The following is a 19,121-nucleotide window of genomic DNA, read 5'->3' on the forward strand; positions in this document are numbered from 1 at the left end:
CAAATAAATTTCTATGAATAAATCATAGAAAAAATGAACAAAACACTTGAACAGGCCTTTTACAAACAAAGATATCCAAATAACCAATACATGTATGAAAAGGTGCTTAACTTCCCTAGATGTTGGGGAAAAGGCAAAATAACACTTTATACCAATCAGAATGGCTAATCTGGAAAATATTTTCTTTTGTTTCTATTAAGTTTCTGGAGTGACACCAGTTAGTCATATCTTTAACTTTTTGAGTTTGTATTTCCTTGACTCTATGAGTAATGTAAATTTAAAACCCAAATCCTACAAAATAGCAGTATTACAGTATATGATTTTTCACGAGAGCTTGCCTTGTATTCTCCATCTAGCATTCAGGCCATTTTAGAAGATTCCTGTCATGTAAACAAATGCACTTTTTATTTCCTGCTGATTTTTCCATAAAGGTATAACCCTTTCAAAGTCCCAGTTTCATCCAAAATATCGATTCCAGCTGATCGTCTTGTGTCAGTACAAAATATTGTCTCCTATTCCCTCTAAGGCTATTCAACCTTGGGATCTGGGATAAATATACCATCATAGGCCTTCAGGGAAGCCTTGGTTTCAGGGGCAGTTTACTTGTCTGACTTTCCACTTATTTTCACTGTCAGCCTCCTACCTCCTGATTTGGAACTAAAAATGTTAGCAGTTGGATTTGAGTCTGAGCTGAATGTGTCTGCATATCATCCAGACTGAAAACATATCTGAAAATCAAATTGCTGCATGAGAATATGTAGAATGAGGAGAGACTATAAGCTAGAAAAGAAAAATCTACTGGAATGTTCACATTTAAGAGGCAAATGGAGAAAAATTAACAAAGGTGAAAAAGAAAGAGTAGAAGAAATTAAAAGTAGGAAGTTTTCTCAAGATGTTTGTTAATGAAGAAAAGGAGAGAAACAGTACGATAATTCATGTGAGGTTTGCTAATAAGCAGGATTTTGGGTAATTTGATGAGACAAACATGAACAACTGCTGATGAGGAGGATTCTTTTTGAAGGAGAAATATGGAGGAATTCCTGAAATATGGAGGAATAAATATTCCAAGATTGAGTCACTGTAAAGTGTCTCTCTTTAAGGAATGACGTTGGATCTTTATGATTGATATCTGACTGATATTTTACAACATTTCCATGTATGGAACAGTATGGATCATTGACCAAATAAGTTGTTCCAACTTTCAACAGAAATTTTTCTTAGTCCTGACAGTTCATAGAGATCATATTACTCATCTCTACTCCACTGAAGAAAGCCATTGCCAATGTTTGCATATCTAAGGGATTATTTGACCATATGCCTCTCTTATAACCCTAAGCTTACTCTCCTCCAAAAAAATGGCAAGATTATTTCTCCAATTAATTAATTGATAAATTTATCAGCTTCTCTCTTTTTCTTCTCCTTTTGTTCTCTTCAATTCCCAAAACTGTGCCATCTGCTATGCACAAAAAATTTGGCTAATATTAGCTATCTACTACTGGTGGCTACTTATGCATAGCTACTCTCCAAAAATTTCATGCCTAAGCCATGCCAATGATACATATATATATTTTTTTTTATTTGCTTTTCAAGTGTATTCAATATGTCCTTATTGTTAAATAAAGTGGACATTTTTCAGCCCTCATTTTCTTTGGACTCTGAAATTTTTTCATATCTATTGTATAACATTTTCATAGTTATATATGTACTTCCAATGCTGCCCATATTACTCAGTTTTTTGTTCTGGATTCTCCTCCCTTAACTGTATTCCAATGCTGAGGTTGCTCATTTAATCTCAAGACATCTCTTCTTCTTAAGAGAGTCATACATTCCCAGATGTTTAAATGGTGATGATAGTGACGGCAATAATAGCTAACATTCGTGAATATGTATAAAACTCTAGACGTATGACAAGTGTCTTGCATATAATATCTCATTGAATTTCCACAATAATCCTCTAAGATCAATGTCAAGAGGTGCCACTGCAATCCCACTTTTGCAGGTGAAGAAACTGAGGTATAATCCTTTGATTAGGAAAATTGTTTGTAAATGGTCAAGATTTTAAACCCAATTTATCCAGTACCTCTGCTTGTCTATAATCCCATTGTACTCACATACTTTCTTTATAGCCCAGAAATCTTATTTTTTCTACTTGGTAATATCTTGCAGACAATTGGACAGCTCCACTCAAATTTTACTTGTCCCAAACTTAACTTGTGATATTATTCCATCAAAATCTCTCCTATTCCTGAATCTCTTTCTTAGTAAATGGATTGACATTCCATTAATACAGTTATCACGCAAGACACCTTTGACCACCTGTCACAAACCACCAAAAATTCTTTATTCTCCCTCCTACATTATTTATTTTCTCCATTTCTACTGTCACCTCTTTCCAGCTGCCACTATCTTTCTGTTAACTGCTGAAATGACCCTTAACCTGTTGATCTGAATTCCTTTTTTTTTCTTGCTTTCCAATCCAGTATTCAGACTGCAAAGGAAACCGTTTACAGAAACACGAGCTCATCCTACTGTTATCACATGTAAGATATTTCCACAGCTTCTCTTTTCTACTTAATAAAACTGCAAACTAAGAATAATTTCAGGTTTTTTTTTTTCTTGATATGATCCCTTCCTACTCTTTTAAGCTCATTCCATAGCAGTCTCTTCCTCTCTTTATATTCATGTTGAACTTTCTTTTTCAGGAGGCCTGGGCTCTAGAAAATTTTTCAGTTAGGAAAGTCTTTGCTTGCTTCCACATGCACCTTACCCTGTGTTGTGTTATACCTCCCTGTGGTATATTTTCTTGGCATATTTTGACTTTGCTTAGAAGAGAGTAGGAAATTTGCCACGTGTTCAAGACACAACTTGTTTCAGCCCAATCCTAGAAAATGTGTGATTTCCATGCGTATGTAAAGTAGGGAGAAAATACATGGCTAGCCTAAGGTAAATTGGACAAAACAATTACAAAGTAAACTGGCAGAAAGAGGGCCAGACACTGATCTCCCCAGTTCTTTGTAGGGGGAGTGTATTTTTCTCTTGACCATATGTTTTCATAGATGTTAATGATGTGCTTTCCCTTGTTCTTCTTCTCTTCATCCTCCACCTCTCCTCTGTCTTCTCTGTCTTCTCCATTTCTTCTTATTTTCCATTTGAGCTAATTTCTTTAAAAAATTCATGACATTTCTCTTCAATATATGTAGAGGAAATCTGAAATTCATTGAGAAAGAATTTAGGGACATTGAAATAGCTCCCACCACTCACATTGGAGGTCTAAATACAAAGAAGTTATCTGATATCAATGGATTTTTAATGTTTTGTATGAAAATTAAAAACTTGATTCTCTCCATGCCCTTTTCCCTTTATCTGTCTTCAATTTCTACAGAAGAGTGAATCTATGAAGATTTCTCTTTAGTCTCTGATATTAGTTTCATTTCACTCACATTCATGTTTGGCTATGCTCATCACTTTACAAATTATTGTTATTAATTAAATTTTATTTCATGTAAAATAATATACAATGATATTTTTATTTCTTTTACTTTAACTTTCCCACCTCCTCTTGCCATACACTGTAAGATACTCTCTCATTCTACCCATTAAGCCAACAATATATTCTTCCAAAGTCTTAATGGAAAAATGTATCATTAAAACACTTTATTACCGTTATGCATAAAATGTTGTAGGACCTTATGCAACAAGCCACTATACATAGTCTTCATACTGAATTAAGCTGAATTTTGACAGGAAAAAATAAAAGAAAAAGAATTTGCTTAAGATAGCGAGAGATGTTGTCATTCCCTTCAGACCTGCTCTACAGTTTTCAGTGGGGAAGGATTTTACTCTCCAGCATGGACTTTGACACTCTTTCTACACCAGCTTTTCAGTTGAGACGATAGTACTAGATGTTTGGGGAAGTAACTTTACTGATGGGAAATACATTTATATGCAAACCTATGCCTCCCCCCAACCCTGCCTCATTACATTAAAGAAAATCTCACTGAAAGGGGCTTTTTGCAAAGAGTAAGGAAAATTCTGGGTTTTGATCAGCAAACTTGATATATTGATCAATATTTGAAAAGACAGCTTAAATGATTCAAAATTTGCATATGTTTATACCGGATACGTACCCTTACCTCACCTTTGGCACTCAAAGTGACAGTTAAGGAGATTAGTGAAGAATAAGTGCTTGGAATGCAGTTAAATGCAGCATAAATGGATCCTTTTCTATAACAGTTTTAATGGTTACTTAACCTATATATGACTCCATTTCTCCTACAGAAAAATAGGGATAATATTTATCATTCACAAAACATTTTAATATGTTACCCCATTAATCTCCTATTGTTTTGTATAACCCTGAGAGAGAAAAGCTCTAGACAAAATACAGAGGCTGTGATGCTGGCACTCAATTTTAGATACAGAAACTGATATACCCAAAGGCTTGAGCTATTGCAATTTAAAGCTGTTACAGGACTTGCAATCTTTCACAACAAGCTGAAACTAAATAACCTGGACTTTTGCCTCACTAAGTTACTTAAAAATATAATACATTAGTATATAAGGACACACCAAAGCAATCAATATTTTATGAAATTGCTGGACTGTAATATGGATTTTGAACAGTATTAGTATTAAATGCATTAACTTTAATGAGGAACTTAGAAATGGTCTCTTAATAACCTTATTGGGATATGACTACTTTTAAATGGCTTTTACTTTGTCCTTGGAATTCAAATGATGCATGTGACAGAGGCTTGTTTAGTGTTAACAGAGGATTAGATGAAGGAAATTAATTAAAGCTTCCTAGCAACGTTTTCCCCTTGAGCTATTCAGTACGCTAAAGTGGTGTGACAGGGTACCATCCTTTCTCTAAATCTACTCATTAAATAACTCAATTGGGTTTAAACACACATCCTTTTTTAAAAAAATTAGAACATAATTTTTCTCCTTGTCTTTCTAACCTGACCCCTTCGAGCTGCTGCCACCTCTGTGATTTGTAATTACCTTTTAGCTTTTAATAATAGGACGGCCACAAAGTGTGTCCATGTGTTTCAGAGTCCACCAATTCACTTCTTGAGACCTGTCTTCAATTGAGATGACAAATTTAAATAGGTTAGGGACAGTTGTTTAACTAATCCCCTGGACAAATAAGTATCTAGAATGATTTCCTATATTAGATGATATACAAGTCTATAAATCCTTTTAAACACTGCTCATGCTGCCCTTGACTACTTGTAATAATAACCATTTTCCAATTTTATGTTTTAGAAATAAATAGATCTATTTTGGCTTTAAATTCTCACAAATTGTGATTTTCTCTGTTTTTAAGACATTGTTATAAATGTATTAATTCTTAGCTATTAAAAACAATTACTTATAATACAAAATAAAAATAATATTTACCAGTATTTATTGTTTGTGGATTTTTTGATGATAGCCGTTTTGACTGGTGTGAGAAAATATCTCATTGTATCGATAGTTTTGATCTGCATTTCTCTAATAATTAGCAATGTTGAATATCTTTTCATGCGCCTCTTGGCCATCTGTATATCTTCTTTGGAGAAATATCTATTTAGGTCTTCTGCCCATTTTTTGTTTGGATTGTTTGTTTTGATGATATTAAACCATGTGAGCTGTTTGTAAATTTTGCAGACTAATCCCTTGTCGGTCACATCATTTGCAAATATTTTCTCCCATTTTGTGGGTTGTCTTTTCATTTTGTTTATGGTTTCCTTTGTTGTGCAAAAACTTTTGAATTTAATTAAATCCCATTTCTTTATTTTTGTTTTTATTTCCATTACTCTGGGAGATGGATCGAAAAAGATATTGCTGCAATTTATGTCAGAGAGTGTTCTGCCTATGTTTTCCTTTAAGAGTTTTATAGTTCATGGTCTCAAATTTAGGTCTTTAATCTATTTTGACATTATTTTTGTGTATGGCATTAAAGAATGTTCTAATTTCATTTTTTTACATGTAGCTGTCCAGTTTTCCCAGCACCACTTATTGAAGACACTGTCTTTCTCCCATTGTATAGTCTTGCCTCTTTTGTCGTAGATTAATTGACCAAAGGTGTGTGGGTTTATTTCTGAGCTTTCTATCCTATTCCATTGCCCTATATTTCTATTTTTGTGCCAGTACCATACTGTTTTGATGACTATAGATTTGTAGTATAATCTGAAGTCAGGGAGCCTGATTCCTCCAGCACCGTTTTTCTTTCTCTAGATTGCTTTGGCTATTCAGGGTCTTTTGTGTCTCCATACAAGTTTTAAAATCCACAAACAATAAATGCTGGAGAGGGTGTGGAGAGAAGGGACCCCTCCTACACTTTTGGTGGGAATGTGAATTGGTACAGCCACTACGGAAAACAGTATGAAGTTTCCTTAAAAAACTAAAAATAGAGCTACCATATGATCCTGCAATCTCACTCCTGGGCATATATCCAGAGAAGAACATGGTCTGAAAGGATACACGCACCCTAATGTTCACTGCAGCACTGTTTGCAATAGCCAAGACATGGAAACAACCTAAATGTCCATCGACAGAGGAATGGATAAAGAAGATGTGGTACATATATACAATGGAATATTACTCAGCCATTAAAAAGAATGAAATCATGCCATTTGCAACAACATGGATGGACCTAGAGATTGTCATACTGAGTCATATTGTATGATATACCTTATATGTGAAATCTAAACACAAATGAGACAAATGAACTTATTTACAAAATAGAAACAGACTCACACACTTAGAGAATGAATTTATGGTTACCAGGGGGGAAGGGTGGGGGGAAGGAATGGTTAGGGAGTGTGGGATTGACATGTACACACTGCTGTGTTTAAGATGGATAACCAACAAGGACCTACTGTATAGCACAGGGAAATCTGCTCAATATTCTGTAACAACCTAAATGGGAAAAGAATATGAAAAAGAATAGATACATGTATATGTATAACTGAACCACTTTGTTGTACACCTGAAACTAACACAACATTGTTAATCAACTATACTTCAGGGAATTTCCTTGCTGTCCAGTGGTTAGGGCTCTGCAATTTCACTGACAAGGGCCTGGGTTTGATCCCTGGTCAGGGAACTCAAATCCCACAAGCTGCATGGTGTGGCAAACAAAACAAAACCAAACAAAAAAACTATCCTCCAATATAAAATGAAAAGTTAAAAAAAATAATATTCATAAAGGAAAACTTTATCTTCTTAGAAAAAAGAGAACATTTGACTATAACAATGACATATGAAAAGTAAACTAGAATATAATACATCTTTTGAGTTGTATTAAATTTGATGTTTTCAGGTAAACAAGTACAAAATCCAGAGTTCCTTATTTTCTAATCTCGGTCAAATAAAAAGCTCAAGCTTTAAAATGTTATGATACCTCCTCTTTTGATGTCAGGGATGAAGATAAAAAGCTATCCCTCTAAAATTAGGGTAAGACTGTGCAGTCTTTCTTCTTTTTTTCATCAAGATATTATTCTTCTACACACAATTTCGATGAGGAAAACCAACCTGGATAAAGGAACATGACTTTAAAATAATTATTTAGGAAATAATTTAAAATAATTATTTAGGAAATCAGAAATAAATGGTCAGTAGCATGGTTGAATTAATAACACTCTGTTAAAAATAGAAATAAAACATGTTCACACAGATAAATATAACTGTATTTTAAAATATTAATATTATAATTAAACATGTACTCTGTGTGCACACAGGTATATGTGCACTTTCATACACACACACACACACACACACACACACACACACACACACACAAGGACTGTTTATCCAAATTGTTAATATACTTTGCTGATTGCATTGTGGTAATAACTCTGTGAGAAAGCCAGTGTTATTATTCCTCATTAAATTGGACTATATCATCTGAAAGTAAAAAAAATAAAGCTGATCACATTGACAAATTTTACTTAATTTAAAACACTGATACACCAATATAAAAAGCCACTGTTTATATGGTTAGCACATTTGTTAATCCATTATTTTAATCATTATAGGATTGACAGTTTCATTCTTCTGCAAGCCAGACACATTCGATTTTTGAATCAACCCTTCTAATAAATCAGATGTCTAAGATTAAGCATTTAAAATAAGTTACAATGCAAATTTGACCAAGTGAAATGCATTTGGTGTGTTTCAGGATCATAACAATTAAGAGATGATAGCTATTGTTCTAAAATAAAATTCTATGAATGTAATATTTAATGAGATTCAGAAATATTATAACACATTCATGTAAAATTTTACTCCATCATTAGTGAGAAGCATAATAATTCAACTGTCTTAAAGCATGTACATAACATTTTATTGCGGAAAGGATCAGAAACATTTAAATTCTCACATGAATCTAAATTCTCTATTCTCATTGTGCATAGTAATGAAAGTTGTATTTTACCTAACTAAAAATGTGAACTGCAAAATTGCAAGATTTCCTGTAGGAAAATATAATACCAGTTTCTTTGTGGAGTTTTTGATACATTGGTAAAGAGTATAATTACAATCACAAACAATTTTTTTGCTTGGACATTAAAAAAAAAATAGTTTACCTAAATAGCAAATAATAGGAGTTTTGTCTTAATTAAATCACCTAGAAGTTCTGCCCTTGTAGTGTCTTTTAAATAGAATGAATCTCAAAATAATTCCAATGAATAAAGATAATGTCTTATGACATTCAAGTGCACCATTTATAGTAAAATTCAGGTAATACGTTGGCAGCTGGTAGGAAGCTCCAAACACAGAAGTATTTCCACAGGGTTTGTTTAGATTTAGGTGGATTTCCAACAGTCACTGTGATTTTAATTCATCAGTCCTCTACAGTGGGATTTCTGAATATGTAATCTGTACAGCACTTTCATCAGAATCAGCAGGAGTGCTTATTTCAAATGTGAATTCCTAGGTGCCATCAGAGACCAAATGAATCAAAATCTATGTGGCAGAGCATGCATTTGCATTTTAATGATTTGTCCAAATGATCCTCATGCACATTAAGTTTGAGAACGCATGTGCACCCTTAAATCCAAGTAAAGAATGTATGAAATATATATCAAGTAGTTCACAGAGTTGTTAGGTGAGCAAATGCTGTACAATAAAACAAATAGTTTATATAATCTGACAACTATAACCTATTTCATAAACTTTAAGTACAAATGAGGAAGATTAAAAGGCTCAGAGTGTGCCAAGGTCACAGACCTCTTAGCCTTGGTGATTTTCAAGCTTGCCTGAAGAGTCCCCAGGAGGACTACAGATACACTATAGATAACAATGTCACAATACAATCTACTGAATGAGAATCTCTTGGGGCAGAGGTCTGGTAATCATTACATTTAGCTATCTAGTCTGGTGACATTTATCATTAAGGAAGTTTGGGATATACTTCCTTGAGCATTCCCAGGCTGACACTACAAAACACTCATAATAATCTGAATTGCTAGTGTGGCATTATAGCCTTAGTTAACCCAATCACTTTGATTTATGTCTCTAATATCTATTAACACCCTATATGCCATTACTTTTTACTTCAAAGGATTGGCTTAATACCAACATCTTATTACTGTTTTTACCTAGGATTGTTTTTAATGAATAATCATTAATGTACTCAATATTTGTACAATCTAATCTGTGAGCTGTCTGATATAATTTTCCTACATGAATTTTCAAAAGTTTCATTGCATATACAAATGCATTAATAGCATTTGTATTGACAATAGTTAGGGGAAATTGTCATATCTTATAATTTGACGAGGTGTGATCATTAGGGATTTTTTCTCTAAATATTCACTTCCATATATTTTTCTATATATTTTCTATGAATTCAATATCTTGAAATATGTGTATATATTATGGCATGAGACAAGCTTAGAAATGATTACTCTTATCAACACTCACAAAAGTATATTGATTCAAGGCTTATAATTTAAAAAACATTGTAATGAATACAAGTGAAAACAGAAAAACTAAAATTAGTCATCTCTCAGTTAAGAAAACATTTATACAACTGTTTAAAAATAACTGTAAAATTCAGTTGTATATATTCATTACTATACATGTAAAACCAAAAACTCAGTTCCTTAAAAGATTCTCCTTCAAGAATAATCTGTAGTTTAGAGTGGCTTAAATGTCCAGCTTCCTTGCCTGTTCTTTGCCAGTGTTTTCTGTGCTGGGAAGCAGAGAATGCAAAGGGCAGCACCGTATTCTGGTCCTGCAAGAGAAACAGAATTGTAAGATTTGGGAGATACAAGCTGCACTAATTATGTCACAGAGACTAGAACAGCAGTGATTTTTCCCCCATTATTATTATTTTATATCAGTAGAATCTATTTAATATATTCAATAATTCTATTATTTCTAAGACCTTCCACAAAAGGACATTACAATCCTTTTAGTTTATTGCAAACATATATATTTTTTAAAGTGGATTCACTTTATTTCTTTTTTGGCTGCGCTGCAGGATTTGTCAGAAGACCAACAGTAAGTTGTGAGTTCCATTTTGCCCAACTACTTTTTTCTTCACACCCTGGAGAATCTGGTGTCTGGAACTGTAGAAACATCATCATGTTACCACCCCTTCTCCTCTCAGGTTGAATCCACTGTGACAGAACATTCATGTCCTTAAGAGGCAAGACCTAGCAAATAGCCTCTCACAAATCCACTGAACATCACAATGTCCTGTTTGATAAATTCTGTTGCTGCTTCAATTATATTGCTGATTTCAGGTGCTGCTTTATTTGCTCATTTCTGAATCAGGTCTTCCTGCTTTCTTTACATCTTTTTTCAACTCTGTCCAAGTTGATTTGCACATAGTTACTTTGACTGCTAAATCTGATGAAGATGGCCAGCAGCCTACTGTTGCTGTAAGTTTTCCAACTTTCTGGAACAAAAATCCTGCACAATGGCCAGTGCAATCTGGATGGCTACTGAGTATTGTTCTACCGGAGGTGCCAAACTATGGCCAAACATAGATTCTACCAGCGGTGTCTTCTTGTATACTGAGTTAGGTCCAATATGAATCATCATCACTTTCATATTCAGGTGAGAGAGATCCCATCTAGACTGGCCTGGTCTTGGAATCCAGAACCAAGTGAAGAGGACTCAGCTGTCAAAGAGGGGCAAAGAGGGCCTGGGGTTGGAAGAAAGGGTCATAGACACAGAAGTAAGCACTTCATGAAAACTAAGCAAATGGTATTTCTAGGTAAATCAGTCTTTCTGTGCTGGATTAATTAAAAGAACTTCACAGCTCTCTATCCCCAAGCTTTCTCACCCTCTGGAATTGAGGGCTTTTACTGCTTCCCCCATTATTTTTTTAATTAAGTAATGAATAAAATGAATAGTATTTTATTATTATTTTTTTAATTTTTTTTGGCTGCATGGCATGGCATACAGGATCTTTTTTCCCTGACCAGGGATTGAACCTGTGCTCCCTGAAGTGGAAGCATGGAGTCTTCACCACTGGACCCCCAAATAAGTCCCTGAAGAGTATTTTATAGATAAGAAAACTTTAGCCTCAGCAGGATAAAGGTGAGGACTGTTCCACTAGTTAGTTCCCCAGAGATGCACGTGAAGTGGTCCTTACAGTTTTTGCAAACTAGAATACCTGATAGTGTTTATCAGTGCAACATGTCAGGTGCAGTGTAAAGGTATGGGAACTGAAAAAGTAATATTGACCCAGCTATGCATTCAGGCACAGGCATTTACAGATTTTTACCCAGTCTTTGAGTTAAAAGATAGATTCTCTGAGTCTGATCAATGTCAGCCTCTTGAGATGCACTAAAATGAAATTCAGAAAAATGTGAATAAATTAAACTACTCTGGAGTTATAGACAACTGAAGTAGAAAGCCTCTTTCTTAAGCACTGTGAGAGAAGAAAAAAAGGGGCAAAAATCTACCTACTAGCTTGGGTTGTAGAACTTACGTTTTTAGGAGTTGGGAGAATAGAAACTTTGGAGCAGGTGTTTCATGTGACAGATCATTAGATCTGTTATCTAGGTCTGTATTAGATCTGTATAGTATCTATTGAGATACTACAGATGAGGAAAGATGTTAAGTGTATTTGCTTTGTATCATCAATGGAGATTTTTTGCTGCCTCTGAAAGCTTGCTGTCAAGATTTAATTTAATATTTAATTAATTTCCTCCTCTCTGCCGATCTGTGATTTCCCTTAATGCCATTTCCTTTTCTAGAGAGATCACAGATTACTGTAAATTATTTGTGTTTAGTGAGGATGAGCATAACGGTAGTAATAATGAGAACAAGAATAGTGACTGGCCATTTATACATAAAATGAATTCCGTTAGAAACACCTATAAATATTGTACCAGCGTTATTAATTGGCTTAATAAGATCAATTGGCATAATAAGATCTAAGTTGTTTATTATAAATAAAATAAATAAAAATTCACTAGTCAGCAATAGATATTAGTATTTTTCTTTTTTAAAAATCCCTTCTTTGCTAGCCCTAAATGCTTTATTTCTTAGGGGTCTAATATTGACTTCACTAGTCTTAGTGGAGTTACCAGCTTGTGGCTGAATCACGCTCACTCTAGTATTCAGACATGGTTTGACACATCTAAATTAGGGTGAGGAAGATTATTCCACAATATGGAGGCTGTCTTTTGGCAGGAATTGGGGGATGGAGACTTATTCTGAATAAAGAGGAAGTGAAGACTGGAAAGGTTACTTGGTCAACAGAGAGAAAAGATTAGCCTGAAAATAGAAACTGTCATTCCCAATATTCTCAAGCTCAGACTGCATGAACATATGAATACTTGGCACTAAGTAAATGGTTATAAAAAAAAACACATCTAATTCCCAGTCTGTAATCTACCAGTGACATTTAAAAATAAGATACCACCACTGGTGATGATGTAAGTGTTGTTTGCGAGAAGGGCTGCTAGTATAGCTTATGATAGCATCTTAATAAACAATATTAGTTTTGTGTTGTAAGGAGGTTTAAAACTTAGATTGAGAATCAAGCTTCTCTGCATATATGTATGTATAAGGAAAATCTATTTTTCCTTAAAACACCTGCATTATATCACTTTAGAGGTAAAGGACAGTTTTCTCCCTTCTTAAATCTCCTCTTGATAAATATATTTTCATTGGAAGATGTTTTAAGTAGCCCCTCATCTAAGTCGAAAGATTACAGGTACCATAACAGGGAATCTTCAAGAATATAAGGAAAATATTTTAATCAGAATCATTTCTTACATGAGATGATATCAAGTCACTAGTTAATTTCTAGAAAGAATAAATGCCATGGTCATAGAAAAATAGGAACTGATGAATAAGGAAGGCAATCTTCATCAAGGTTGTTTCTTGGAATATGCATAGCTAGAGCCTGTATGACACTTTCCGTTTTATTTTAATTGCTAATACAATTTTTCTATATTTTAAAAATTGATATTGTTCATGTTAAGGACATTTATTTGAAATGTCTCACATAGCATTCTAACACATCCTGAAATAGTGTAGTTTTTCTTTAGCTGCTGTACTACCTCTCTACCCTCCCTCAATAAAACACACAAAACACCTTATTACAACCTTAATACTTTAAAATTTTTAAAAAACTCTAAAATTACAACTCAAATAATTATTTAACCAATAAAAATAACATTATTTTATGAGACTCATTTTAGGGAGTATTAGTTATTATCTTGTAATTCTACATTTTTTCTCATTCTTCCCTTCCATTTTATTTCCGCTCCTCTTTTAGCATACCTTCATAAGTCTGTCATCATTTTGCTCACGAGAAAAAAAGGTGGCATTTTTAAATATCAAGTAATATGTGTTATAGCTTTGTTAAACATTTCATCACCAGTTTGTTGCAAGAGATTTATAAATCAGATTTTCATTAAAAAAGAGACAGAATCAACACCATATGTCGTGCTAAATCCTATGCAGCTGCTGCTACAGCAGCTTAATAATGTGTGAACTAGAAGGCATTCAGTACTCTGTGTGATATACAGGACTGTAACTTCTTTCGAATGTTGTGATTTTCTTTTTAATATTAAGATTAAAATCTAAGAAAACATGGTAAAATGGAATAACTTAGAAGTGTTAACATTTATTTTATAGAAAAGAGAGTTCTCTTTAAATCAGTAGCTAAATGGGTATCTATAACTGAAATTAATATACCCAAGTACTCTTGAAATTGTAATAGAAAAGCAGGCTCAAACAAGAATGTTGTATATTAATGCAGCTCCTCTTGTAATCTTAACTTCATTGCAATGTACTTTTGCCTAAATATCAATCTAGCTGGCATTTTTATTACAATTCTGCAAATGGAAAGAGTGCAAATGAACCATTTACTGCCTTTATTTTCTAAGTATAATCATGTTTCTGTTTTCCATTCAATGATAGTCAACTTTTTTCCACTCTAACATAAAACATTCTCGAGTGTTAATGATCAGTTATGGTAAGAGGTTGATATTGTACCCCATGCACATTTATATTACAATGTACAGAATGTCAGAATCAGTTATTTATAAACTTTAGTTGAGAGGTCAGGAAATAATACCCTAATGTAAAACTGTGCATATTTTAAATAATATTTATGGGCCAACCACATATGAGATATAAACACTACCCTACATATACACCTCAAATTTATTAGATTTGAAGTAACAACACTGAAGGAGGAAAATCACTTTTAAAAGCACCATAAAGCAAGACAGTAATTTTCTTCTTAAGTGTGCTTTTTTTAAATTTGTTTTTTATTGAGGTAATGTCAATTTACGACATTATGTAAGTTCCATGTGTACAACATTATATTATCTACTTCTGCATACTTTTCAACGTTCTCACCACCAGAAATGTAGTTTCTGTCCATCACCATACAACTGATCCCATTAAATGTGCATCTGCACATGGAAATTACATGCTTCTCTTTCATTGAAAAGAAACACCTCATGATAATGATGATTAATTTTCCTATGTTAATATAAATTTGCATTATTTCTGCATGTATCATGATAGAACAGAATGAGTTCATGAATCAGTGTGAAAAAATATTTCCTTGCTATAGAAATAAGACAGGTGGCTATTTTCCATCTAGTATAAGGACATTATAAGAACAATCTATAGACCAATATTCTTAATGAATATAGACAAAGAACGTTCAAAAAATACTCAGAAAAAATGAATCCAACAATATATAAAAATAATTATATAATTATAATATATATAATATATAATTTTATATATATATATTATATATAATTATATAAATGGGCTTCATCCAGAGAATGCATTGGCAATTTTATACGTAAAAATTATCGATATAATATACTCTATTAATAGATTAAATGACACACAGCACATGACCATCTCTGATACTGATATAGTAGGATATTCACAGTATATTCTCTATTTAATACCTACTAGGATGACTAAAGTCAAAAGGACAGATCATAAAACTAGCTGGCCAGGATGTTGAGAAATTGATGGTAGGAATGTAAAATGATATAGACTCCATGGGAAATAGTTCAGCTGTTTATCAAAATGTTAAAAATAGAGTTACCATATAATCCAGAAATTCTCCTCCTCGGTATTTTCATATGTATATACCTATGAATAATAAAAACATATGTCTACCATAACTTCTCTTCACTTTTTCACAGCAGCATGGTTTATTAATAGACAAAAAGTAGAAATAATCTAAATGTCCATCAACTGATAAATGAGCAAATAAAATGTATTATATCCATACAATGAAATATTATTCATTGTAAGAATTAAGTAATGATACATGCTACAATATAGAAAAACCTTGTAAATTTTATTCCAGATATAAAAAGACATCCACAAATATGACATATTGTATGAGTCCATTTATACAACATAATTAAATTAGTAATTCACAAAAAAGGGCATATTAAAATATTCAAGTGTACGGAAACTAAACAATTCACTTACAAATAACACTTGGGACAAAAAAATACTCAGGAAAATAGAAAATATTTTAATGAGTAAATATGGAAACACAGTAGATCAAAATTTGTTCAATACAGCTAAAACAGTCTTGAGAAATGTGTCTTTAAGTATTTATATTAGGAAAAAAAAGAATTATGAATACAATGACTTAAATTATTCCCTTAAGATGCTGGAAAAAGAAAATGAAATTACACCCAAAGAAAGTAGAAGAGAGAAAACTAGAAAGGTAAGAGTGGAAATTAATAAAATAAGATAATTATACCTATAATAATTAATAATAATAATTAGATTAAAATTTTAAAGAGAAAATGCAATAAAATAAAAATCTATGAACTCAAAATAAATTTCATTAATTGATTTCTATGATAGACTATTGATGGAATTCTCATCTTCATTTGTGTTCTTCCATCTCTGAATGTTTCACCTTCTTTTAAAAGCTTACATAATTAGGTCAGCCACACAAGAATAATCTCCCTTTTGCATAACACACAGTCAGCTTATTAGTAAACTAATCACAGAAGTGATATCTCATTATTTCCAGACTACACCCACACTCAAGAGAAGGAGATTATATAAGTCATTTACACTATGGTGCAGGAATCTTAGGGGAATATCTTAGAATCTTCTCTATCACATGATTAGAATATACAGACATGAGGGAATTCCCTGGTGGTCCAGTGGTTAGAACTCTGGGCTTCCACTGCAGGGGGCCTGGGTTCAATCCCTGGTCAGGCAACTAAAATCCTGACAGCCGCATGGCACAGCTGAAAAAAAACAAAAACAACAACAACAAAAAACAGGTATGAATTACCATGATTAGTTGTGTACTTATTTTGTGTGCTATTTCCATAGTTTACATTAATCATTAAAAAAATTATTTATAAGTATTCTTGAACATTAAAAATGAGCTACTGGGCTTCCCTGGTGGCACAGTTGTTGAGAGTCCGCCTCCCGATGCAGGGGACACGGGTTTGTGTCCCGGTCCGGGAAGATCCCACATGCCACGGAGCGGCTGGGCCCGTGAGCCATGGCCGCTGAGCCTGCGTGTCCGGAGCCTGTGTTCCGCAACGGGAGAGGCCCCAGCAGTGAGATGCCCAAGTACTGAAAAAAAAAAAAAAAGAGCTACTGTTTTAGGGGGTACACTAATTTTGTTAAACATTTTAGTCTAGAAGCCTCCTTCATCTTTGCTTCTAGTAGCAACTCCCAAAGGAAATCACTATCCTGATTTCTGACAATATAGATTATTTTTCTCAGGCAATTTTGAAGATCAGTTCTGGAATTAGTCTTTCCAGTTTTTATCTTTACATATTTCCTTCTTTTCCATTGCTTCAAAATTGACATCTCATCCCCCTCCCACAAACAATAACAACAACAACAAAATATATGTATTTCCTTAGAGAAACTGAATGATTCTTAGAATTAGGAGGGGAGCAATGTTATTTACCAGCAGAGTGTTACAACGATCTGCCCCAGCGCCATTCCTTACCCCAGCATGCATTTCATTAAGAGTTTGCTATGTCAAATAAGTACAAAAATATTGAGAGTGCAGATAGCATGTGGAAGGTCATCGTTGTTGCTTGTTTATTTTTCTGCACTTGTTGCCTTTTCTACTGATATAGAGAAACTGACATAAAAATCTAGTCTCTAACACCATTTACATGTTTACAAATTTGATGATAAGCTTAATTTTATAATAAATATTATTTTTTCTTGAATTTCCATCTACATGCCATTCAACAGCATTTGGCCTTTACTTCATATTTTCAGAGGAGTCATTATTACTAAATTTTGTGGTTTTTAATATGTTCCTTTGACATCCATAAATCTAGCTTCAATAATAAACATTAGAAAGAGGCAGATGGAAAAAACAAGAGAATAAATTTAAAAAATTGTAAAAGAGCAAAAAGTTGCTAAATAGGGAAAATAAGAAAGAAGAAAGGTCTATACTGCCTGAAAAAAATCAGTTGTATTTGAGTGTTGTTAATGTCATAGTAGATATTTTATGTATTGATTAATTTAATTCATGACTAAAATTAATAATCTTTTATCTTCTCAAATATCCTGGTGTTCCACTGGGCTTATCAAAACCCAGTATTTATTTTACTATTCCTAAATCCAGGCATTAAAAATTACAAGTTAATTCTGTTAAAAATGTGTCCTTATATCTTGTTAATGGTTATTTAGGAGGCTTTACAACATGAAATTTTATGTTAATACTAAAATAGATTTTTACTATGTGAAGATACCCAAATTTAGTGCAGTACACAAAGTTTTATGAGATATTTCCTGTTATGCTCTGCCAAGATATACAGTTTATGATTTTTAATTTATTTTTCATGATATTTATGATTTTTTATTCATTTAAAAAAATTTTCCTTTTCAATATGATTAGTTTTACAGCTATTCACTAGTCTCTTCTCAATCTTTCTCCCTTTCATTCATTCTTTCTTTCCTCTTTTTAATTTTCTGACTATGTCATTATTGCAATTTTTCATTTTGATCTTGTAGTCTATTTGGCCATACAAACTCTAGAGCTTCTCATAGGAGTGAATGAAATCTCTGTTTCAACTACATCAAGGTTCATACTCTCATTGTTTCCTTTCCTTTATGGCAATTGTGACTAAGAGCACCGTCTGATACATCTCATGCAAATAAATGTCTCCGATTTGGTTTCCAGAGGACCTCAATCCAGCATAGTTTTTAATACATCAACTCCTTTCTTCCTATCTAACCTGTATCTTCCTATCTAACCTTCCTATCTAGCACAGATCATTGCTGTTCCTGACAACCAAACTTGCACTCTCTACTTCACGCTTCACCAGTTCTCACTGACAATCATTAAGAAATTGAAAATGGGTACAAGGACATCATGTCTTTGCAGAAAGAGTGCACATACCTCCAGCAGATGTTCCACTTGGAGCAGAGAGAAGGTAGGAGAGTCACTATGAAACCGTCCTCCCTAGTTCATTTTCTACAAATGAACATGTAAGAGGCTTCCAACTGTTAAATGCTTAAATCTAGTGGTATGAAGCCAAAATGGTGCAAGAAGTAATGCGTGCATCCCACCCACGTCTTTAAAAAACACTAAAAAGCTGGAATGGATAATAAATTCACAAATTTAAATGATAAAAAATTTAAACAGGTTTACTTTAAATCACACTTGTGTC

At 33.2% G+C, this 19,121-nt stretch overlaps 1 pseudogene; it reads right to left on the reverse strand.

Moving 5' to 3' along the window:
* Positions 1 to 9,687: 9,687 nt before the first annotated feature.
* Positions 9,688 to 11,071, reverse strand: LOC111171374 (FUN14 domain-containing protein 1 pseudogene; annotated as a pseudogene).
* Between the last annotated feature and the right edge of the window lie 8,050 nt (positions 11,072 to 19,121).

The sequence above is a fragment of the Delphinapterus leucas genome, chromosome 3, assembly GCF_059928025.1.
Source record: "Delphinapterus leucas isolate spDelLeu-1000000601 "Yukka" chromosome 3, BTC_Dleu_Yukka2, whole genome shotgun sequence".
Taxonomy (NCBI): Eukaryota; Metazoa; Chordata; class Mammalia; order Artiodactyla; family Monodontidae; genus Delphinapterus; species Delphinapterus leucas.